This window comes from Schistocerca gregaria, chromosome 8 (assembly GCF_023897955.1).
Source record: "Schistocerca gregaria isolate iqSchGreg1 chromosome 8, iqSchGreg1.2, whole genome shotgun sequence".
NCBI classification, from domain to species: domain Eukaryota; kingdom Metazoa; phylum Arthropoda; class Insecta; order Orthoptera; family Acrididae; genus Schistocerca; species Schistocerca gregaria.
In genome coordinates this window covers 316,800,408-316,826,862 of record NC_064927.1, presented here as the reverse complement: position 1 = coordinate 316,826,862, position 26,455 = coordinate 316,800,408, and positions in this window count along the sequence as shown.

The following is a 26,455-nucleotide window of genomic DNA, read 5'->3' as shown; positions in this document are numbered from 1 at the left end:
GGTAGAGGGGCCTCTCCCTATATGGTCACGCACTGCGTCCTGAGCCCTTCATTGGCTCCTCATGACGTAGTGCGGTCCCCACCTAGGGCCCTCTTTCTTTCTCTCTCCGCTCCCAGACTTCTCCCTCTAGCCAAGAGTGTTGATACTGTAAGTTATTGCTTATTAAGGGACCTGCCCAGAGCGCCCTTTTTATCTTAATAGCTGAGTCTGCTTCCTTGCTTATCACGCGCAGCTGCCTGGCCGCTTGGACCGCCGCCTCGGCTATCTGGCTGCGTCGTTATCTTTTGTGACTCCTCTGACACGCCTGGCGTCCCCTGTTAACTCTATCTCCCCGTATGATTTCTGGTGCATCGTCTGAGAACAACTGCATTTAGACTTGGCTTTTCTGCGGTTACAACACCTCCCCCGCCAGGGAAATTGGCGTTACTCCTCAGAGTAGCGTCAATTGTGACTCTTTTATTTTTTTTTCCATTACATGCTTTACAGATTTGTTTATTACATTAGCATCTGATATGTTATATTTTTTCATTTTCATTTAGTAAAGTCAAATTCATTAAACACACAATAATACAATTACATTATACATGCCTAACATTCAGTTATGTCAAAAGCATTTGCATTAAAATCAAAAGACACTTTCATTGATACATACATTCACATTTCAATTAGAATTACATTTCAAATACAGTTACATTTCAATTACATATTTCAAATACAGTTACATTTCAATTACACATTTCAAATACAGTTATTTAACGTCTGTTTCTGAAAGCGACCGTATCACCTTGGTCTTTTCCACATCTTTCATAAATTACTATCTCTTCAGTTTCTTTATTACTGTGTCTTCTAGCTGAACTAGTCTCTGGGTATTGGTTCACTATGGTATTTCTTATACATACTTTTCCACAACAATCACTGTCTTCAAAATATTTCCATATACTTTTAAAACAGTCTTTACAACATTTACAGTTTTTACAACAGCATGTTATTATGATTAGAATAACTATTGATATGGCTACATACGTAGTTATGGAGTAATGTGTGAAGTACCTGGAGTACTTCATTTCCTCCTCTTGTCTCTCTACCATCTTCTGGACATCATCCAGTCTTTTTCCTGGGACTTTCAAGTCGTCTAACTGTGTTATTACCTGGTCCAATGGCAAATCTAATGCTAACGTTGAGACATTCCTTTTTTCCTTGTTTACCACGCAACAATCGAATTCTAGATTGATCTGCGGAACTATGTCTTTCTTCGTCACATTACTCTGAATCACTCTATCTGTTTGTATGAACACTCTAGTGCCATACCCCTCACATTTACTGTAAAAACTAATTTTTCCTAACCCTTTTATTACTAGGTCCTTTGGTGGTTCCCTTCCACACAATACTGTTAAGCCTTCTTCCTTCGGTGCTACATATAGCCATTCGTTACTGTTTAGATGAGTCCAAAGGCTCTGATTCAGTGCGACTATTTTTCGCACACAATCTTCCGGAATTTCTCTTACCGGTTGCAACAATTTGGCTTCGCACTCTTCGTGGTCGAATGTTGACAGCAAGGCGAATGCTTGTTTGCACAGTCTCCTATTTTTACTTAGCTCCTTGCATTTTAGTTCCTCCGCAGAAAGTTTCGCGTACTGCCTTTTGGATTCATCTATTAGTAAGAATTCTTTCTCTGGCTGTATGTACACATATTTACCTTTCATGTTTGGAATTTCTTTTGGTAGTGGGAGTACTCTATACAAATTGAAATTGTTATTATTTATTAATGGAATATTAATTACATATCCTAGTATGCTACCCGAGATGAAAACATCTAAATCAATTATTCTTAACAATAGATAACCTGAGGACTCCGTAAGAGGAACAGGAAACTTTACATCTTTTAGTTCTTCCCGTATTAAACTTAGGTATTTTACAATTTGGACTGGATTAATTATATGAGGCTGTAGTATTCCCTTCTGAGCATTTACAATGGCATTTATCATTTGTTCGTATTCCTCTTCGATCTGACCAAACACTGCCGATAGTTGTAATACTTGCTCTGTTACTGTGGCGAAGGACGCTACACGTTTAAACCCTATATCGGTTTCCTTCACGTATTCCTTCATGAATCGTTCTAGTCTTTGCATACCTGTCTTCAGAACGTGCTCATTTGACTCTAGTGTATATACCGTCCTGTTTACTCCCGCCAATGTGGCTCTTACCACTGCCACCTGTTCCTTTGTTAGCCTCAACAACCCTTCTGAGTTTTTCTCCATAGCGTCTATTCTTTCCTTATAGTATGCTGCATCTGCTTCGTCCAACGTCCCGAACAGTATTTTACTTACCTGCCCGACGAAGTTGAATACTCCTCTCTTCCTTCTGGTCTCGTGTTTCGTTAGCTGCTGTACTAAAAGTTGCAATCCTGTGATTTTTTCCACATGATGGGTTACTTGTTGGTCTAGTACCCTGCATTCTATTAATCCTACATTTAATTGTGTTAGTGTTTCTCGGCACCTTTGTACCTCTGCCCTACCATACCTCTCTGCATTTTGAAACCTTTCTGTTATTATATCTAGATTTACGTATGTGACTATTCTCCATGTGGTACTGTATATTTCTACCTGTCCTCTATTATCGTAATATAGTCCTGATGAACTCGGAAATGGCGTCACTTGGTACTCATTTGTTGCATGCTCTGATGCAGTGATGTAGTATGCTGTTATCACTATGACGAATTTCACGACCTGCCACTTGAGTGCCATACCTGAAATTTAAAAGAATTGTTTCAGCCTGTTGGCATGTACTTTTGTTTTCTTATTTCTTTTAACTTTTATTACTACGTTAGGACCTTCCACTTTTACTACTTCAAATGGACCTCTCCATTGTGAATCTAATTTCCGAGATCTACCACGTCTCACCGACTCATCGTGCAGTAATACTTTATCTCCTACCTTGAAGTTTTTTGGATTTTGTTTCATGTCATACTGTTCCTTACTGATTTTCTTACTTCTTATAATCGAGTCTCTGGCCACTCTGTGGGCTTCCTGCATTCTCGCTCTTAGTTTATTTACATACATTTCATAATTGTAACTTACCTGCTGTGTTTCTTGCTGCAGTACTCCTGGTATGTTAACCTTTCTTCCGTATAGTAATTCAAATGGTGTGTATCCTGTGCTGCTGTGTGGTGTAGTGTTGAACACAAAAATTGCATACGGTACCCATTTGTCCCAAGAACTTTGATCTCCTGTTACAAAGTGTCTGAGATACTCTACAATAGTTCTATGACTTCTTTCTAGTGCACCATTTGATTCAGGGTGGTACGCTGTAGTATTTATACGCTTTACCTTCAACAATTTACATACACTTTTAAATACATCACTCAGAAAGTTAGACCCTTGATCTGTTAATAATACTGATGGAATTCCATACCTTAATACTACGTTTTCCACAAATGCCTCAGCTACTGTTTCGGCATCTTGTTTGTCAATTGGGATTGCTAAGGTAAATTTACTCAGATCGTCTTGGAATGTTAACATGTACCTTTTTCCTGTATTAGATACATCTAGTGGACCCACTATATCCATCGCACACTTTCCGAATACTGTTTCTGCTGTGTCTGTAATTTCTAAGGGCATCCTAGTTTTCATTTGCGTGTTTTTATTCTTTTGACACGATGGGCATTTCCTAATGTAATTTTCAATGTCACGCTTCATTCCGCGCCACTGCTTGTATGCTTTAATTCTTTCGAGTGTCCTGTGCATTCCTTGGTGACCTCCCAAGGAATTGTCATGCGTTTCCTTTAGTATATTTTCTTTTTCTTCGGGACTAATTTCCTCACCACTATCCGTTTCCTGTTCTATTTCACTCGACACTTGTGCTTGCCGCACGTTTACGGAACTTTCTTCCCCATTTGCTTTTGCTGCCGAGATCTCTGTCTCCACCTTCTGCTTCGCATCTATCTCTTCCTTCCCTTCATGCCTTATTCTACTCAGCGCATCCGCATTACTATTTAACTTTCCTGGCTTGTATATTACTTCATAATCATACTCCTCGAGTTTCAGTCTCCACTTCAGGAGTCTCAAACTCGGATCTTTGACACTAAATATCCACGTTAGTGGCTTATGGTCTGTCACTACAGTGAACTTTCTGCCATATACATATGGTCTGAACTGTTTTACTGCGTAGACTATAGCCAAAAACTCTTTTTCCGTTGTGCTATAATTTAGTTCGGCTTTGTTCAATGCTCTGGATGCATATGCGATGGGCAAGTCTTCGCCAATCTTCTTACCTTGCGATAACACTGCACCCAAGGCTGCGTTACTCGCATCCGTTGTAATGATGAACGGTTTCGTAAAGTCAGGGTACTGAAGTAACGGAGGGTTTATTAATTTCTCTTTTAGTTCTTCGAACGCATTGTTCTGACGTTCGCTCCATCGGTACTCCACTCCCTTTTTTAAGAGCTCATGGAGAGGTTTCGCAATCTTGCTGAAGTTAACAATGAAACGGCGGTAGTAACCTATCAATCCGAGAAACCCTTTTAGTTCCTTAGTTGTCTTTGGCTGTGGGAAGAACTTCACCTTCTCCACCTTCGCCATATCTGGTGATATTCCTTTGTCAGTGATGCAATGACCTAGGAAGATTACTTCCTTCCTCAGGAATTCACACTTGTCTGGTTGCAGCTTCAAATTGTGCTCTCGCAACCTGTCAAATATTTCCCGGAGCTTTTCGTTATGCTCCTGCAGGTTTTTCCCATAGCATACTATGTCGTCTAGATATACAAAGCATTTCACTCCTTGTAAACCTGCCAAGACTGTATTCATCAGTCTCTGAAAACATCCTGGGGCTCCCTTCAGTCCCATCGGCATTCGTTTGTATTCGTAATGCTGATAGTTTGAGCTAAATGCCGTTTTCTCTCTGTCCTTCTCGTCCGTCAATATTTGATGGTACCCGCTTGCGAGGTCAAGCGTCGAGAAGTACTTAGCTTGCCCTAACTGATCCAGTATCTCGGAGATATTCGGTAGTGGAAATGCATCGCCTACAGTGATATCATTTAATCGTCTGTAGTCCACTACGATTCTCCATTTCTGTTTGCCACTAGCGTCTAGCTTCTTTGGAACTAACAGTAACGGTGCGTTCCAAGCGCTCTTACTCTCGACAATTATGTCATCTCTTAGCATCTGCTCTATTTGCTCCCTTAGCACTTCCTTTTGCGCTTCCGGGATCCTGTACGGTCTAGCGTTTACTACCTTTCCCGCGTGTTCCGGTGCAATCGGTATTCTGTGCTTCACTGCGGAAGTATAGGACAGGTTGTCCCCTGGTAGATGAAATACATCTCCGTATTCCGCGCAAACCTCTGCTAGAGCGCTTTTCTCTTCAGCGTTCAAATGATCCATTCTTAATTGCCTTCGCAACACACTAGTACGACTTTCTGTCTTTCCTATGACATTAGTACAACATTTTACTTCGCGTATTTTCCCTACTTTTTCTAATTCTTCCGTCATTAACCTGACGTTTCCTAACTGCACTCTGTCTTCTGACAAGTTTAATGCACTTACTATGCATTTCCCATTTCGCACTTTTACTAACGCTTCAGGTACATGTACCCCTTGTGCAATCTCCTGCCTAGGAATAATCATTTCCTTTTCGATTCCCCTTTTTACATTTCCTTCCACCTTTAATAACATTATTTTTTCCTCTCGGGGCCCTATTTCCCCGCCTATTTCTGAATCTTGTTCGTTCTCATGTCCCTTTGGCTCTTCCTCTACTACTAAGGGTATATCTCGCCCTTTTAGTCTCACTATTTTACCTGCATAGTCTAACTTAACTCTATGCTCTGTCAAGAAATTTCTGCCTATCAGTCCGTCGTACGGAATATCTAATCCTCTCCCGTACACGTGAAATTTTTGCCCTACTTGCTCAGAACCGTCCACACTTAAGTGTACCTGTACCGTACCTATTGTGCTGACGGCCTCACTGGTTACACCTTTTAGCCGAAGCCTTTCCGCTTCATTAATTGCAAGTGTACTATTTATCGGAATACTCGTTCTCTTGAGCAGACACAACTGTGCTCCAGTGTCTATTAGCAACTTCAAATATCTTTTTAATTCTCTGCAGTATAAAACCAAAACGTCATTTTCTGTTGCACAGTCGATTACCCTAACTGAGGGTTTACCTATCGCAACAAGGCCCGACTGTGCGGCCTTGCCGCCTCTTAGTTTCCCTGCACCACTTTACCGGTTTTGCTCGATACTGGCACCCTGCCTTTTCTCCATGCGTGCCAGGGCCCTGCGTGACAATCTTTCGCGTAATGTCCCGGCCGCTTACACTTGAAACAAGCAACGTCTTTTACCCTCGTACACGGAACTCCACAGTTCCCTGGTAGATTACATTGTGGGCACCTCCACTCTCGTAACCCTCCATCAGCTTCCCTATGATTTCCTCTAAAGTCTCTTGTATCTATCGGCTGAATTTTTCTTAATCTTACCCGGCATTCCGCGTCTGTATGTCCTGGCTTGTCGCACCCGTAACAAAAATTCGTAAACTCTTTGCCCGTCATTATCCGTACTCTTCCCTCTGGCCTATTCTTTCTACACTTTGCTTGCCATGTGCCCTCTCAATCCACAATTGAAACATTTCAAATCTCTAATATCTCTGGTATTCTTCACCGTTTCCTTTCCCCGTTGAAAGTTACTCTTGGGGCTAGTCCCCGCTCTTTCATTGACAGTATTGCACTTTCTTCTTGCAATGCTAGTTCTACGGCCGCTGCTAGCGTGATTTCATCGCCTCTACTTCTTACTATCGTCTGTATTCTATCATTGCTTAACCCTTGTATAAAGCATGCTCTTCCTAGTGAGTCAACCAGTTCTATTGCGCCCTTTAAGTTCTCCCTAGCCGTAACTCTGCTTACTGCTTCCCTGAAATCCCTTTGCATTTCATCTATTCGGCTTGCCCATGTCGCAATTGGCTCTCCTTGTCCCTGTCTCGATTGAAATATCTTGCACGCGTAGTAGTCAATGGTACGCTTATTCGCATAATTTTCCTCTAGAACATGTTTTACTTCCTGCCATGTCCCCGTGCGTTCCCTTACTTGCAGCCTCGATCTGGCCTCTCCGGTTATTTTGGCTTTAACAAACTTCAGTAACGTTTCGTGTTCCTCCGGTTTCACAAGTTCAAATGCAGCGTCTACATTTTCAATAAACTCCCTAAGATCTCTCTTATTTCCTTCGAACACTTTTGGAACTATACACAAGGCTTCTTTCACTGATATCTTACCGCTACTGGAGGATGACGGAACTTCGTTAGTTTGGGCCATCTTACCAACTTAACTATGTTAGCACTTTACAATACAAGATACAAAATTCTTAATATAATTTTATATGTACCGCTTCTCTTGTGGTGCGCCGTCTGTTCCGCTGATCCGCGTTGTCCCGCGTTGTGCCGCGCTGCTCCGCACTGTCTCTGTACTCTCTATGCCCGCGCTGTTCCGCGCTGCCGCGATGCGTCGGCCGCCGCTCTGCTGGGCTGTGCCGACCCCGTCGCTCGCCTCGGCTGCCGCTGCTACGGCTGCTGCCGCTGCTCGGCCCGGACCGCCGGTCTCGAACGCTGGCTGCTTAGGCACCTCTGTGCCTCGTCGCTCCGCGTCGTGCTGCCCCTATCCTGCGTTGCCCTGCACCCGCGAGGACTACTTCTCTGGACTCTGTCGTAGTGGGGCTACTAATGCTGAAAGTTGCGAGTCGCCACAACTTCCTGCTAATTGCCACAGTCGCTGTAGCAAAATCTACTGGCTCCTATCTCCTTTTTGCCTATATGCTTTTGTGGTACCCCACACCTGGCACCAAAACTTTTATTTATGTCGCGTCCCAAGCGTGGGTTTTGCGAGGGATTGAGCGACACGGTTCGTAAACGGGAATTAGCCGGTTGACCTAATTGAGAGGGAGACTTTTGATCTGGCTAAGATGTTAAATTCCCTGGTGTGAAGGTACAAGGCTAGGATGTTGGTAGAAGTAAACTCGTATGGACGTTATAAAAGTTCTAATTTATTCATAAAGAATACAGATCACCCTAACTGCGTAGTGATTGTACCTACAGAATAGCCAAGCCCATTACAGAGACGGTGACTGACTTCCACCGTTCTGGCTGCCTGATAGAACTTTCCAGCATTTTGCTGCCCACACTAGCACCCTACGTCAGAGTCCCGCGGTCGCTGCCTAAACGCTCATCGGCGACTATCTCCAACTGTCTGCCTGCAGCCCGCCCTCAGCCCAAGTCGGCTGCTACTCACGCTGACTACCGTCGCTGCCTAAACCCGAGAGAGAGACATCCCCGGAGCGGCGTGCCTCCGAGTTTTGTTAGCTCTTCCCCTTCGACCCCGCCAGCGCTTGGCATGACGTAGCGTCGAGTGCAACTTTTCCTTATTAGGGATTGTTTTAGTATCAACTTCAGTACTTTTCTTCAGAAGCTGGGTGGAGGGGTAGAGGGGCCTCTCCCTATATGGTCACGCACTGCGTCCTGAGCCCTTCATTGGCTCCTCATGACGTAGTGCGGTCCCCACCTAGGGCCCTCTTTCTTTCTCTCTCCGCTCCCAGACTTCTCCCTCTAGCCAAGAGTGTTGATACTGTAAGTTATTGCTTATTAAGGGACCTGCCCAGAGCGCCCTTTTTATCTTAATAGCTGAGTCTGCTTCTTTGCTTATCACGCGCAGCTGCCTGGCCGCTTGGACCGCCGCCTCGGCTATCTGGCTGCGTCGTTATCTTTTGTGACCCCTCTGACACGCCTGGCGTCCCCTGTTAACTCTATCTCCCCGTATGATTTCTGGTGTATCGTCTGAGAACAACTGCATTTAGACTTGGCTTTTCTGCGGTTACAACACCATAGACCTTGTTTCATAATAAATGCGTTTCGTGCGACCAGGTGACACGATTCCGGTCCGATTCCGATGATCCATTGCCCACTGCAAACAGAACTGAAGATCTTGTTGCGTCAACATGGGAACATCTCGGGGTCCCTGCTGCGGAACACCAAGTACAACACTGGTCTCTGAAAGGTGTGTTTCAAATCACCTGCGACTCCACCAGCACTGTACTCTGTCGTCAGCTCTGCTCCACCAGGCACCTAGTGGTCAGGATAGTTAACAGTGATCGCTCAACAGCCGCTCACTATATGCCTCGCCACTACCTGATTCTGACACGCACTAAGTAAACTAACTGTGCATCGTGAACGATTCGATTTTAATTCGAAATGTCCTTAATTCTCTTTTGCTTAAAGAAACAGATGAATGTCCACGGATACTGGTAGTGAACAAAAGCACGGTGAATCGTCGGGCAGGCGTCACTCATCATCGCAAGAAGGTCGCGCAAACCTGTCCCATCTCCCGCGTGCCAGCCGGCCGCACACGGCTGTGACCCATGCAACGTTGGAGCATGCGGACGCTCATTCCAGGTGGACGACGGATGACAATCAACGACAATCAGACACCTCGCTACCCAGCTGGATGTCTCTCTTGGTAGTGCTAAAACACTCTTCCACCAGTTGGGGTACTCGAAAGGTGTGTACACTCTGGGTTCCACGCCTACTAAGCGAAGACCGTAAAGAGCAACGAATAACCATATCTGCGGAACTGCTTCCGCGTTACGATGCCGATAGTGACAATTTTTTGTCGAGTGTCCTCACAGGCTATGAAACATGAGTTCGTCAGTTCGAATCGGAAACCAAACGGCAAGCCATAGAGTAGCGTTACCCAACATGTTCCCCGAAGAAAAAGGTCAAAGCCGATTCCTCAGCCTATGAAGATTGGGGTTATTCAGTTTGATGTCCTCCCTCACGGTGCAACGATCAACTCTTAAGTGTATTGTGCTATTCTCAGAACATTAGAGAAACGACTTCAGCGAACGAACTTCTCCTTCTCCATAACAACGCACGGCCTCACACACGTCTGTGCACCCTAGAGGAGAGCACAAAACGTAACTGGACTGTTCTTCCTAATCCACCAGACATCTCGGATTTCGCACCTTTTCACATCCATTTGTTTGGCTGAATGAGGGATGGATGCTCCGCTGAAAGCGTACTTGGATGAGGGGAAGATTACTGATAGAGCAAGACGCTGACCTCCATGTCGATCAGTAGAGCGGTACCATGCGGGCATGCAGGCCTTCCCGGTAAGGCGGTGTAAAGCCGTCGCATTGAACTCAGATTACGTTGAAACATAAGTTTTTGTAGCCAAAAGAGCGGGGAATAACATGGTGTGTTTGAATCCTCAATAAAACCACCGTGCTTTCAGAAAAAGGGGTTTATTACTAACGGAACATCCCTCGTGTATCTGAATACATTGTTATTTCATCAATAAGGAATACCAGAACTATAGGATCACTGATTGATCTCCATGGGTGAAGTTAAGTAATAACTATATAAATCAAAGACAAAATACAATCTGAGATGGAAAACATCAGTCAGAGGTGGCACCCTGGTTATGGGGGATTAGCTGAGAGCGCGGAGGAGGCAACGGAATGCTACGTGCTGAACTGTCTGGCAGAGCCCATGTGGAAGACAGAGCCTCATATGCCGCAGTGTAATGAAGATATACATGTAAGACCACTAAAGGATCATCAACGTTCATAACTGTGATAATACTGACACACAGGATTCGTTAGGAAAGGTTTTGCAGTGACAAGCATAGGCAGAGACTTATCACGTGTGATCGTTGTGTGCAGTGTGGGGCGGACAGCACTCTCACCACGTCGCAACTGACTGCAGCTCGTGTTCATCACGTCAACGCAATGTACATGCTTTCAGCAGATATGTATTATAACGTGGGTATGCGCTAATATTCACTGTATTAACATGGTTCGAAAAGTGAATTGTGTGACACTTCATTAATCTGGAATCACTATACTGTTATCACGATATCCCACCTAGGTAATATAAAATTAAGGAAAGACTAAATTTCCAATTGAAGATCAAAATAGCACACACAACTGCAGAGTGTGATTTCATTTGGTAAACTTTGAGTAGTATATTTAATTTAATGTTGCTGTATTTTGCTGTTCAGCTGTCGTATATAACTGTACTAGGATAATGAAACGTCCCCTTAGAAAAATTATAAATGACTGTACTTAAACTGACACACAATGCTTTTAGCGCAAGGCAATCTGACTTTCAAAAATCCCTACAAAAGAATGGCCCTGACTAACATTAACCTATACGTTTCACAAATCACTTACCTCACAAAAATCTTCGTTACTCGAACTACTGCAATACAGCGAGCGCCACTACTGCCAGCTAAATAAAAGATTCAAACAACTGAAGGCACTAACTACTGATAGGCGTAGTTAGCAAATGAAAGATTTTGATAGAAAACAAACAATTTATTTACCTTAATAGTGTTCAAAAGTGATAATATATATATCAGTCCATGATATCTCTTCCTGATGGACACACGTCCAGATCGTCCGCTCTCAAAATTCCGCCATCTCTCTCCCCACATCCATCACTGCTGGCGGCTCACCTCCAACTGCGCAACGCTACGCGCTTAACAGCCAACTGCCCAACACTACAATAGCAAATTCCAACAATGCCCATCAGCCACAGACTGCACACAGCAAAGCCAGTGATTTTCATACAGAGCGCTACGTGGCGGTGGCGTTACCAATATAAGAACCTAAACAGCCTACTTACAGGATGTGTACAAGTTTGAGCTATTTACTTTGGTGTATCGTTGTACTGGCGTTGTATCAGTGTCTGTGTTTCTTGGCTCAAATGGTTCAAATGGCTCTGAGCACTATGCGACTTAACTTCTGAGGTCATCAGTCGCCTAGAACTTAGAACTAATTAAATCTAACTAACCTAAGGACATCACACACATCCATGCCCGAGGCAGGATTCGAACCTGAGACCGTAGTGGTCGCTCGGTTCCAGACTGTAGCGCCTAGAACAGCACGGCCACTCCGACCGGCTGTCTATGTTTCTTAATACATGAGAAATGTCAGTAACGAAGTCACGCTAGATAGATTTAATGATAAAGGCTTACATGGTCCTGAATAAGCATATTTAATGTATGCTATATGTTAATATGAGGTGCCATAATAAACGTCTACCAGTCTGATTTCCGAATGAATAATTTCTGTTCATTATCAGTCTATTTTTGCATTAGTATTAGAATGGATTGGAAATCTATGTGGAATTAAATCACATTACCGAAGTGAACAAATTCCAAATTTAATGAGTGGTTTACACATTAGTTATCGTGCATAAAGTCACTGTCTCTTCTTTATAGGTGAATAAAATTTACGGTGGTAGTTTGTTAGTTCTAAACAGTGCATATCCTGACGCAGTGGAGATTGTTTTTATGCCATGTGATTTAAAATCATACAGAGTAATAGTTCTGCTAATACCACATATAAATGCATTGTTCTGTATCCTTCTGTATGTAATAGCGGTAAAAGAGCCTTATCTGTTTCTTTAAGCAAAAGAGAATTAAGGACATTTCGAATTAAAATCGAATCGTTCACGATGCACAGTTAGTTTACTTAGTGCGTGTCAGAATCAGGTAGAGGCGAGGCATATAGTGAGCGGCTGTTGAGCGATCACTGTTAGCTATCCTGACCACTAGGTGCCTGGTGGAGCCCACTCCACGAAGAGACTCCGCCCCCACGATGCCGGAAGAGGTTACTGCACTGCACTAGGTAGCCCTCCCTGTAGCCGAAGCCACTAATCCATTTCTGTGCGGCTGCACGCGAATCGGAGTTAGCCGTTTAGAATCCTGTTGGTGGTAGAAATGTACAGTTACCTGGCTGGCAAGGAGGCGAGAGGTGGTAGTTTCACGTTCCGAGCCGTCAGACGTTGTGCCTGGATCAAATCCCGACCTCTCCACATTGTCTCAACAAACGGTGACATGTGACACCGTAGGCGGTGATGCATCCGTCGGATGGAGATGTTAAGCCCTGTGGCCCCTTTGTGCTGTTCGAGAGTAGAGAAGTACGTGGCAGCACTATTGTTCACCCTCTCCATTCAACAATGTGACACTGCACAATACAGACATCTCATAGAGCCGCCTGTTGTCAACAGACAACCGCTAAGAAACAACTGTCACATACCGCATGGAAAGGGTCATAGTGAGCGAAAGAAGAAAACCGTTTCCGACTAGATAGCTATAGCTTTACCTCGGCGTCTTTCACCTAGGAATGTTATATAATTTTTTCTTTGCTGTTCTAGGAAGCCAATTGATCAAGAACGTACAATACTGAGAAACTGTACTGTAACACGTAATACACTAAAGCGCCAAAGAAACTGGTATAGGCATGTGTATTCAAATATAGAGATATGTAAACAGGCAGAAAACGGCGCTACGGTCGGCAACCTATATAAGACAAGTGACTGGCGCAGTTGTTACATCGGTTACTGCTGCTACAATGGCAGGTTATTAAGGTTTAAGTGAGTATGAAAGTGCTGTTATAGTCGGCGCACGAGTGATGGGACACACCATCTCAGAGGTAGCGAAGAAGTGGGGATTTTCCCGTACGAACATTTCACGAGGTTACCGTGAATATCACGAATCCGCTAAAACATCGAATCTCCGACGTCGCTGGGACCGGAAAAAGATCCTGCAAGAACGGGATCAGCGACGACTGTAGAGAATCGTTCAACGTGACAGCAGTGCAAATCTCCCGCAAATTGCCCCAGATGTCAATGCGGTGCCATCAGGAGGGGTCAGCGTGCGAACCATTCAACGAAACATCACCGATGTGGACTTTAGGAGCTGAAAGCACACTCGTGTACCCTCGATGACTGGAGGACACAAAGCTTCACGCCTCGCCTGGGCCCGTCGACATAGACATTGCATTGTTGATGACTGGAAACATGTTGCCTGGTCGCACGAGTCCCGTTTCAAATTGTATTAGGAGAATGGACGTGTACAGATATGGAGATAACCTCGTGAATTCATGGATCATGCATGTCATCAGGGGACTGTTTAAGCTGTAATTGTGCGCGGCGTGTGCAGCTGGTGTGATATGCGACGTCTATATGCGACTCTGATAGGTAACACGTACGTAAGCATCCTATTTGATCACGTGCATCCATTCATGTCCACTGTGCAATCCGACGGACTTGGGTGATTCCAGTAGGACAACGCGACATCCTACAAGTCCAGAAGAGCTACAAAGTGGTTCCAGAAACCCTTTTCTGAGTTTAAACACTTCGGCTGGCCACCAGACTCCCCAGACATGAACATTATCAAGCATATCTGAGATGCCTTGCAACATGCTGTTCAGAAGAGATCTCCACTGCCTCGTACTCATACGGATTTGTGGACAGCCCTGCAGGATTCATGATGTCAATTCCCTCCAGTACGAGTTCTGACATTAGTCGAGTCCATGCCACGTCGTGCTGCAGCAGTTCTGCGTGGTCGCAGGGCCTTACACGATATTGGGCAGGTATGCCAGTTTCCTTGGCTCTTCAGTCTAACTCTTTATTAGGAATGTACATCTTCAGTAGCATTATAACTGAGTGTGCAGTGACGGAGCCGTATTGCCAGCACTGCTAAGGATTTTATAGTAACTTCAAAATTTAAAGCAATATATTCAGCTCACCCCCGTGAGCCATGGAAGTTGCTGATAGAGAGTGGCTTTCGTGACTCAGCAATACAGATAGCCGTACCGTAAGTTTAAGCACAGCGGAGGTGATCTCTGGAGAGGCCAGACTTACCCTTGGCCTCTGAAGACGAGTAGCAGCCTTTCCAGTAGTTGCAAGGGAAACAGTTCAGATGGTTGACTGATTTGATCATTTAACATTTTTTGACATAGCCTTGCTGTACCGTGTACTGAACGGTTGAAAGCCTGGGGATACTATGGCTGTTATTTTTTTCTCGGCGACGTGCAACTCTACTGTATCAGTTAATAATTATGGTGTCTTCTTGGGTAAAATATTCAAGAGGTAAAATAGTCCCCAGTTCTGATCTCTGGCCGGGGACTAGGGGCTATTCAAGAGGATTTCGTCATCAGGAACAACAAAAGTAGAAAACTATTCATGTGAAGTAGAATTTAAAGATTTACATTCTGCCAAGAAAAGAAGATAGATGAGCCTACTGAAAATACTGGAAATCGACAACACACGATCCAAAGTACTAAATGATCAGATTCAATTTCAATTTTCCCCTTTGTTAAATTGAGTTTTCGTTACAGGTACTACATTAAAATTGTAATTTCATCTTATTTGTTATCAGCTTTTAAATGGGTCTGCACATAAAGACGTTGTTTACCTCCTTTTTGTTAATGTAATTTTTTCTATGTGGTCAAAAAATTTAATGTTTTGCTATTTAACACTATGCCATTTTGTACCTTCTGAACAAATAATATGTGTGTAAACTGCACATAAAGTTTACTCTGTGTGCGACATACAGTTGTCACTTGAAGATGGCCTGAAGCAGAAAGACGGGTCGTGACCAAATAAATATAATTTTGCAGAACATTAGGAATTGTTTCCCCTTTTTAATATTATTATCGCGTTCTGTCAAACACCGACGGAAAATTCAGTTAAAAATAAAACTAGTTGTCTAAGAATCGGATCGCGGATTGTTAGGTCCCTTAATCTGGTAGGTAGGTTAGAGAATTACGAAGAGAAATAGATAGGCTCAGGTTGGATATAGTGCGAATTAGTTAAGTGCGGTGAAAGGAGGGACTTCTGGTCAAGTGAATACGCAAAATCAAGTAGGGTGATATGTAAGTATATCTAATAATGAATAAGGCAATAGAAATGCACTTAAGCTACTATAAACAACATAGTGAAAGCATTATTGTAGCGAAGACAGACACGAAACCAACACCCAACACAGTAGCATAAGCTTATATACCAACTTGCTCTGCGGATGATGAAAAGATTGAAAGAATGTATGATGAGGTAAATGAAACCTTTCAGTTAGTTAAGAGAGACGAAAATTTCATTGTGGTGTGTGTCTGGAATTCGGTAACAGGAAAAAGAAGAAAAGGAAAAAAGTAGCAAAACATGGATAGGGAGAAACGAATAAAGAGGAAGTCGCCAGGTAGAATTTTACATAAAGAATAATTTAACCATATCTAACATTTGGTTTAAGAGTCTTGAAAGAAGGTTATATGCGTGGAAGAGCCCTCGGAAAGCTGTAAGGTTTAAGACTGATTGTACATTGTTAAGACACAGAGTTGTAAAACAGATTTTTCAGGGGCAGACGCTGAATGTAATCACGTTTTATTGGTAGTGAACTGCAGATTAAAACTGCAAAGAGGTAGGAAATTAAAGAGCTGGGATCTGGATAAATGGAAGCAACCAGAAGTTGTTGACAGTTCCAGAGAGAGCAACTTTGGACCGAAGCAAGAGAAAAGAATACAATTGTAGACGAATGGGTAGCTTTGAGAGATGAAATACAGGTGAAGAAAAGTTAGAAAGGCAAGTACTAGTAGATAAGTGTGGATAACGTAAAAAAATTGAATTTAATTGGGGAAAGAAGAAAATATAAAAATGCAGCAAATGAAACGAGCGAAAGGGTACAGACACCTAAAAATGAGACTGACAGAAAGTGGAAAAAGGCTAAACGGGGATGGCTAGACGACAAACCAAGGCTGTAGAAGGACGAATAACTATAGGACAGATAGATGCCTTCTACAGTACTATTAAAGAGGCCTTTGGAGAAGAAATAAGTAGCTGTATGAACATCAAAGGCTCAGATGGCAATCCAGTATAAGCAAAGAAGGGAAACCTGAAATGTGGAAAGTGTAAGTAGATGACTCTATAAGGAAACAAACTTGAGGACAGTATTAGAGAAAAAGAAAGTAAAGTAGGTGATGACAAGACTGGAGATATCATACAGGAAGAAGAATCTGACTGAGCACTGCAAGGCCTAAACGGTAACAGGCCCTTGGAGTAGACGTCATTCCTTCAGAATTACTGAGGTCCTCAGAAGAGTCAGCCGTGACGAAATTATTTCCACCAGGTGTGCAGCATATTTGACACAGGTGCAATACCCTCAGACTTCACGAAGAAGGCAATAAATCCAGTTCCAAAGAAGGTAGGTGCTGACAGAAGAATACTACCCAATCATCAGCATAATTAGCCATAGCTGAAAAATACTGGCATGGATTATTTACAGAAGAGTAGAAAAACTGGTGGAAGAAGACTTCAGAAAGATCCGTTTGGGTTCAAGAGAAATGTAGGAAATCAGGGGGCAAGAATAACCCTACGGCTTCTCCTAGAAGGTACGTTGAAGAAAGGTAAAGTTACGTTTATAGTGCTTTTAGATGCGTGGAAGGCTTTTGACAACCTTGGCTGGACCTTTACTTGAAGCGGTAGGAGGTTGGTTGGGGAGTGAAGGGATAGTAGGACCACAAATTAAAGTTTACTGGAACAACTATTTATTAATCAAATTATTTAAGTCTTTTATAGAGCAGTATACACAGTTCAAAAACAATCCTGAAAAAAGCTTGTGAGTAAGATGATTAAAACAATATTGTTTAGGAATACTTAGCAGCGGCTCAAACGGCTTAAGTCCCGATGATAAATGTCTTCCATGGAAAAGATTAAATAGTTTAAAGTATTAAACAGCTGTAGTACAAACGGTTGACAAAGAGTTACAAGTCAAAACAAGTCAAATAATTATTTTAACAAGTGCTTAAGCGCATTAGTAAAAGCCTAACTTAGCGAGACAAAAATAATTCAGAGGTACCAAGCAGTTGCAGTGAGAGTATAAGCAGGCAGTTGTAGGACAAGGACATCTATTGAAGAAACCAATAATTACATTTGTCAGTTGCACAAACGGCTTAAGGCCCGATGACAAAGCGCTAGCAAAATTGTAAACTATTAAAATTTCGTATATAAGGAACTTTCATTGTATTTTAAAATCGCAATATGTACGAGATAACTGAACTAATGGCTGGCAGCCATGGAACAAGCTTTACAACTGTGTAGGTGCTTTAGGATTTGCCTGGAGTGTGGTTCATGCACCTTACCGAAATGGATACCCTTTCCATTGACGTATTACCAAATCTGTTTTGTTACTGTCATCGGACTGATACAGCGAGGCCCCTAATAAGTAACGCGCTAAGTAATGACTAATCTGTCCTGTAACACACACATGTAGATAGAATAATACACTAGTCTACGTAATTTTAAAACCAATCCGTAAAACAAGCTTGAGAAACATTGAATGCATTAAACAACAATTGACAAAATGAAGCCAACTTGGCAAGCACTGAACCCCAAAAAGTATTCTGATGAAAGGCCAAATCCATTAACTGGCTGATGAACGTTGAATAAACACTGTTTTCATAAAACACCAAACACTGGATAATATGTAATGTAGGTATATTATCATTAACCTCAACAGAAAGTGCCTCTAACACTGCTTTAACAAAATGTAAATCTCCTTAAAAACTGGTAGACAAGACAAAAAAGGAATTAGAAATATAACCCTCAAAAAAATATAAAAGGAAACACTCTTTGTGTACACTTCAAGCCAGCCACGCTACTCAGTAGCGTGGCAAGTAGACAACAAAATTTGAAATTTAATGCCACAAATCGCGAATATGTATTGGTTCAAATGGCTCTGAGCACTATGGGACTTAATGTCTGAGGTCATCAGTCCCCTAGAACGTACAACGACTTTAAACCTAACTAACCTAAGGACATCACACACATCCATGCCCGTGGCAGGATTCGAACCTGTGACCGTAGCGGTCGCGCGGTTCAAGACTGTAGCGCCTAGAACCGCTCAGCCACTCCGGCCGGCGCGAATATCTATTCATAAACACAAACGAGTACCTTTGTCTTTACGACAGCATACTGGAGTAACAACACAGATATTCAGTAGGCCAGAAAGGAACCAGGATGCAGTCATTCGTGCTCTAGTTGAGAACAAAATTAATGGCCATTTCCTCGAGCTGGCTCACTTCAACGGTGGAGCTGTCAGGTAACTCCGACAGGCGTGATGGCCCCGACAGCACTGGATAGGCTGGACCACAGCCTTCCAGCTATGTTCGGCCAACACAGTGCTCACACGTCCTCGGTAAATCCGGATCTCCAACTGTCCACTGCTCCCAACAAGAAGACACTCGCGCATTTCTATATGCGTGTCTGCCTCTGCTACACATCCCCACTTCCAACCAGCATTCTCTGTCCTCCCGGCAACTGGCCAGAGACAAAGAGACAAACACAGGGAAGATACAGTCGATACTGGGATCTTGAAGACATCACATGTGCACAGCATAACACTCTCCCTTTATTACTTCATCTTAGACTCTAATTTCAATTACCTCTTTGATCACACAGTCTAGAAAGAGGAAGAGTGTCTAAGTATGGCTCTGAGCACTATGGGACTTAACATCTGAGGTCATCAATCCCCTAGAAGTTAGAAATACTTAAACCTATCTAACCTAAGGACATCACACACATCCATGCCCGAGGCAGGATTCGAACCTGCGACCGCAGCGGTCCAGCGGTGCCAGACTGAAGCCCCTAGAACCGCGCGGCCACACCGTCCGGCGATTGTCTAAGTATCTTGACTTCATTGCAGTCTATAGAATGGCCAATAATTGTACTAGATGCTGTTGTCCGAACAAGACACAGCCAGGACAAAAGCAGCACAGGCGCAAAGATGCGAACTGGAGCCAGTGTCATAGACAGTGATCCACCAGCTCCACTCGGCGGAGCTGAGGATGAAGATACTGACTTGCCTCGGCCAATTGCCGGCCGAGTACAATCCGCCAAAGACCGGACGACAACGGGCAGAAGCCTGCTTGGAATACAAAAGAGCAGCTCTCGCCCACGTGGTTATAGATCATCGTCCAGTGCTGTCTTGGACAGCGAACGTCGATTAGTGATCTCTCAGAAGTGAACAGAAAGTTGTTGTAAATTAAATTTGCTATGTACTGGAAAGTATATCTACAATTATTTGCACTTAACCATTCAGAGCCTTTCTTGTGTTGTATTACACGCAGTGTTGCAGACTTAATCATTCATCAAATCACAAAGATAAGAAAACCTTTTTAACTCATTTGTGCGGCTCTGTTACTAATTTGTTGGAGTGTTGTAGAACCTTCGTTCTCCTGTCCTGTTGCCTGATCCTGGGGCATAGCTGTGTAATAGTGCTAGGGAGAAATTGTTGTGGTGTACTGCACCAGAAGCCGTTTCACGAGCTCACAAACTCGGCCTACCGTAACAACAGCCGTAACTCGGCTTCCACAGCAGTAGCGACGAGGCCTTCACAAAACTGTCGATGACGGTTTACAAAACTACGTCCAGCCTCAGTTGATTTGGTGGAATGTTGCAATCCAGTATGACATCTACGTTCACAGCACTTCTCTTCTACCGTGTGAACCATTTTCCCAATTTATGCCTTGCCACATTGGCAGGGAACTTTGTATACCCCTGGTTTGCAATGTCTTAGAGCATCCTTTAATGAGTCAAGGTCTTAGACAGTGGACAAAATACACATATGATGTTGCGTCTCTCCAAGGTTCTGGTTACTTTGCCAGTCGGAGTGGCCGAGCAGTTCTAGGCGCTTCAGTCTGGAAAACTCGCCACCGCTACGGTAGCAGGTTCGAATCCTGCCTCGGGCATGGATGTGTGTGATGTCCTTAGGTTAGTTAGGTTTAAGTAGTTCTAAGTTCTTGGGGACTGATGACCCCCGCTGTTAAATCCCATATGCTCAGAGCCATCTGGTTACTTTCCTAGAGGTAATGCCGACAAACGGGATGTAAGCTAGAGATTTGTGCTCTTCTTTATGTTCCTAGTCTTAGTACAACATGTCTGAAGACATGCCTTACAGCTTGCTGGTGTACCCATTTCTTCAGATAAAAAGTGGTCTCCTGGTGCTTCAGCTCAGTTGGATGGCAGTGAGTCCTTTATCCCTATATCCATTTACAATTTCAAGTGGCTACCTGAAACAGAGAATGTCTTTTCCTACACTGACGTCACAATTCTGTTTTTATAAGAATTTTTATCAATCAGTCAAAGAGACTCTTCGCTATTTCTCTTTCCATTTTTAACTTATCGTATTAACTTCAGTACACTAGTGCAGTTATTTCATGGGCTCGTATTTCCGCAATAATTGCTTACTAACCGAATCTATTGGTAATTGGTAATAAATATAACAGTACGCATATGAACTACTTCGATGTCTTCTTTTAATGCGATTTGGTGGGGATGATAACGACATGAGCAGTACCCAGTAATGGCGTCATACTAGTGTTCTGTATGTGGTCTCCTTTGTAGACGGGCTACGCCTGTATAGAACTCTTCCAGCAAACGAAAAACCACGATTCGCCTTCCCTACTACCGACTTTACACGCTCGTTGCGTTTAATGTTGCTTTGCAACACTACGCCTAGATATTTAATCGATGGGATTGTGTCCAGCAGCTCATCAGAAATACTGTATTCGAGCACTACAAGACTGTTTTTGTACTCATTTGCATTAACTTACATTTTTCCACATTCAGAGCAAGCTGTCATTAGTCACAGAAAATGGGTGTTCTATTCAGCTCATCAAGTATGGTTCTACATAGTTTCAAAGACAACACTTTACCGCGCACTCAAGAGTCACCCAGCGAACAGTTGCAGATTGCTGGTCATGCAACCTATCAGGATTTATACGTACATAAAGAACAAGAGCAGTCCTATAACACTTAACTGAGCACTCCTAACGATTCCCTTATCTCCGATTAACACTCGCCACCCAGGACAGCGTAATGGATTCTGTTACTTAAAAAGTGTTCCAGTCACTCACATATCTGAGAAGCTATTCCGTATTCTAGAACGTTCGTTAACAGTTCGCAGTGTGGCACTGTGCCAAATGCTTTACGGAAATCCAGGAATGTGGAATCTGCCCGTTGACCTTCATCAGTGGTTCGGAAGATATCGTGTGAGAATACAAATTTTAAGCCTGGCGCCAATACGAAGCTGCAGACGAACCTGAAGTTCCCGAAAGGTACCAGACGAACCTATCGCCTGCACTAGAGTGTAGCAGCATCCGAAAATGAGCTAATCAGGCAGCTAAGTCGTTGAGTGACGAAGGGGGCCAGTGGCTTTATTTTCTGGAAAATAAAGCTACCACCTGAAGACAAAAGTCTTTTCAACTTCGCTTACAGATGAGACATAAACACAGCATAAGTCAATTAATATAAAATGCAACATAAGACACTAACTGGCAACACTACAGCATAAACAGTGCATCCCCATCCATGAACCCTTCATTTACTGTATTCCGAAAAAATATAAAACCAGGATTTAAATTTTTTTATTTGTTGAGCTGTTACTGAATTAATAGCAAAATTATTAGATTTCAAAAAATGATACAAAGTAATTAAAATACGTAAAATGTTCAGAGGAGTTGTAAGTCCCAATAGAGAAGTTCGTTAAGAGACTGACAAATGCAGTTAGTATTATTGCGCCTGGAAACAGTTCTTTTTTTCGTTAACACAAAAAAATATTACACTCTGAACGCTTTGAATGGGGACTACACTCCACTTTCATAGATGACTAAAGTTTACATCTGTCTCTTGAACTGACAAGTGTTAGCCAGTGAGATCCTGTAATTTGAAAACGTATGTCTTTTGATACCGAAAATGCTGCCTTTCTTCTCTTTTTAGAATTGAAAGAGGAGATGTTTGATCGCTTTTGCTCATATTCCTGACTGTAGACTAAAGATGGGTTTGGCTGTAGAATGATTTCTTTTCTTCCACTGTGCAGCAGAGACAGATATAGGTTACATAATTTCCTCTCATTTTCCTCCTCATCCCCACTTGCATTTCTTGCAGTTTCTGCAACATTTTGTTAAGTAATAGCAAATACCGAAAGGGATACTGGATGAAGATCTTCCTCACTGCCGACCTCTTCCTCCTTAGCACTTAGCGCAGGCTATACAGTATTCTGCGCAATACTAGCACACACCTGAAGATTTTTTTGCGTTATTATTACCGTGCGAAGTATTATTCATCTTTTCATATTAGCTGTCATCACTACACTGAAATAGTGTATCAATATCAGCTGAAAAATTGGCTAGTTCGTCTGTAAGACTTCTTCTGTAATAGGCAGCCATAGCCCGAAACAAAACAAAATGTTATTAAATTGGCTGATGTTCTACTTGTCACGTATTACTTATACTGTATTTCATAAAATGAAATACCATATTCTCCTCAGGAAGGAGGATATGTTTTTATTTATAAAAGGTGATGAGTAGGAAAAGCTATAAACATCACAGAAAAGCAATCAAAAATCAATCTAGCGTCAACAGTGTACTAGACCTTGTAACAACAACAACGACGCTGTACTATTGTACATATAAGTAAATTTTTTTACATCTGGTTTTTCGATAAAGTAGCGTAATTGATGTTCTGATTTAATTTTTTTTTGTTTCATGTCATTGTGTTAAGAAAACTGTAAACAAGCTTCAATGTCAATATTAATGTTTATGTCAAATGTCAAGCAATATTGTAATAGAATTGAAATGTAACAAATGTTGAGACTGTTGTAAGATGTTTAAAATTGTGATTGTGCGTCTGGTCCATACGTAGGCAATGTGTTACGATATGTAGAATGCAAAACCTCGGATGGATACCCGGCCTGTCAGGGAGCGGTAAAAGGTGGAGGGCAGGCGAGCGCGGGAAAATGCACACGGCCACTGCACGGCACAACGGAGTTGTTGGAGTCTGGCACTGGTCTGAGCAACACCTTCTGGAGCGAGGAGGCTCTCCTGGAAGACGTAGTTTCACTGAGCCTCGGGTATGCCGTTCCAACGCCCACACAGCATGGCAAAATTCCATAGGCACTAAAGGGAAAAGTATTGCGACGTTAAGAAGAATTAAAGTGCCGATACGTCAGGAGCCATAGCTGTGGTTGTATGTGTGCTCTGTGCCTCGCCATCTCGCCGCTCGCCAACCGCCGCATCGATACAAGCAGGTTGAAACTTTTAGTACTGTATTCGTATCGACCATAGAGTGAACTGTTCAATAATAACCTAAATTTTACCAGAACTTTCCCCTCATTTAATTATCCTCACAACTAATCTAGACAGGGTCCTTTCAAAATGTTGTGCAATCCGAGTGTCCCGAAATGAAAAATTAAATTTTGTGTTAATAATAATTACTTGCAGACCTAGTTATGTTAGAATGGTGTTTAAAGAACTGTTTTGTTAATGAACCAGTAAATGAATAATGAAGGTCTAACGAAGTTGAAACATAACTTTAATATTGATATAGTAATGAAGTTTAATTATTTCGAGACAGATATAAAGGTATTTAAATGAGAAGTAAATAAGATAAGAGTAGTAACTCATATATTGGAAATCTTGAACGCATGATAATTTCAGTAATCAATTTTTTTTAATATAATGATCATAATAGTTTCAGGGTCCCCCTCCCCCTTTATTCATTTGAATTTTGAAGTGTTCCACACTGGTTTGACCAGCAAAAGTTAAAGTCAATATATAAGTCAAAATTTATCAGTCTTTTATCTTTATCAAAACTGACATTTTGTGTGTGGCTCGAAAGTGCTATTTCTAGAGTAACCTATGCCAGAGTTTAATCAGATCAATAGACAGTACTATGTTTTGTAGTATACATTATAGTGTAGTGTTATGTATTCATGGTTTTTCCATATCAGTACAGAACGTGAAACTATCAGTTCAATAGATTTTCTGGTTCTAAAATTTTACTATGTTATGCAGTATTACTACGTGTTGTTTTGCATGAATATACGCCAACTTGTACAGGGAAGAAACTCAGTTAATGCCTAATTAGGCTGGCGACCGTATTATTATCAAATTGGTAGCATCTTCAGTGTTACTTTTGGTCCATACTGACGTGTAATTGCATTTCTAACTTATTTGAATGATCATTGTATTTACAGAGTGGGTGTAAATCTGATTTGCCACCATTCAGGTACACGCGGTCGATATCTATACGAAAATCTTTTCTCATAAGGTGAACCCCGCTCACTTACCATAGTACAGGCCTTAACGAGTACTGTGTGCCCCACGCGCACGTTACAGCCTGACAGGATTGCAAAGTCCCAATCATATTTTACATTGTAACTGAATATTACAAGGGCACTGTTTAGATACTTTATCAAAATTAACATTAATGTGTTGAAATATAACCAAGCAAAATTTGTCACGTCGCTCAATTCACACATATGTAAACCTTATTTTTATCTACATAACTTAGCACCGTTTTTACACACAAAGCCGCTGTTCACGTTCTGGGTTGATGTACAACTTTCGCCGCTTGGACGCGCGCGTAGAGCCCCCATGTCACGGATTGCGCAGCCCCTCCCGCCGGAGTTTGAAGTCCTCCCTCTCGCATGGGTGTGTGTGTTGTTCTTACCTAAGTTAATTTAGGTAGTGTGTAAGTCTACAGACCAATGACCGCAGCAGTTTGGTCCCTTAGGAATTTACACAAATTTGAACATTTTTTTGGTCACATCTTTCAAATGGCTCTAAGCACTATGGGACTTAACATCTGAGGTCATGAATCCCCTAGGCTTAGAACTACTTAAACCTAACCAACCTAAGGACATCACACACATCCATTCCCGAGGCAGGACTCCAACCTGCGACTGTACCAGCAGCATGGTTCCAGACTGAAGCGCCTAGAACTGCTTGACCACAGCGGCAGGCCATTTTTTTGTATAGACTTTCGAATAGCGTTTGGGAGTATTGGGACAAAGTGGTTTCTGCCCCAAAGAACCATTATCCAAGATGGCGGCAATGACGTCATCAACTGATGTCAGCTGATGATAGCATCCAAGATGGTGTCCGTAACATCAGCTGATGACACAAGTACCGTTATCCAAGATGGTGGGAAAGTGCCACGCCACTTTGCCACACCCTACTCCCTGTCACACACCCCCTGGTGGGAAGTCAAGTTCCATCAGGACAATGCAACCTCTACTAAGCTAAGACAAAAGGTGGGAAAGAAAGGGCACTTTGGCTACCTCCACTAACCTAAGATCGCCAAATTATCCTAGCACATGGTTGGGGGAGGACTCGACCCGTGCTGGACATTAGTCTTTATTTTGCATGCACTATGTATTTAAACAATTAGAGGTACTACCACCATCCAGTGTGTTCACCACAAGGTCTGGGCTCCAGCTGACCTAGTACACAGTACCACCACCAGAGGGCACTATCGTCTGTTCTGTGATGTAATCCAAGATGGCTGCCATGACATCAGCTGTTGACACAAGTACTGTTATCCAAGGTGGCAGCAGACAGTGTGTTCACCACGAGGTCTAGACATAGTACACAGTACTGCCACCAGAGTGTGCTGTAATACTTCCAATTACATAATCCAAGACGGTGGTGCAAAATGGAGGGAAACAGAAAGACCACTTGTGCTATCTCTACTAACCTACGAAAATGGCGAGAAAGAAAGGACACTTGGACTACCTCCACTAACCTAAGTCAGCCAACCACCAGCAGGGGAAAGGACCCAGCCTGTGCTGCACATAAGTCTTTATTTT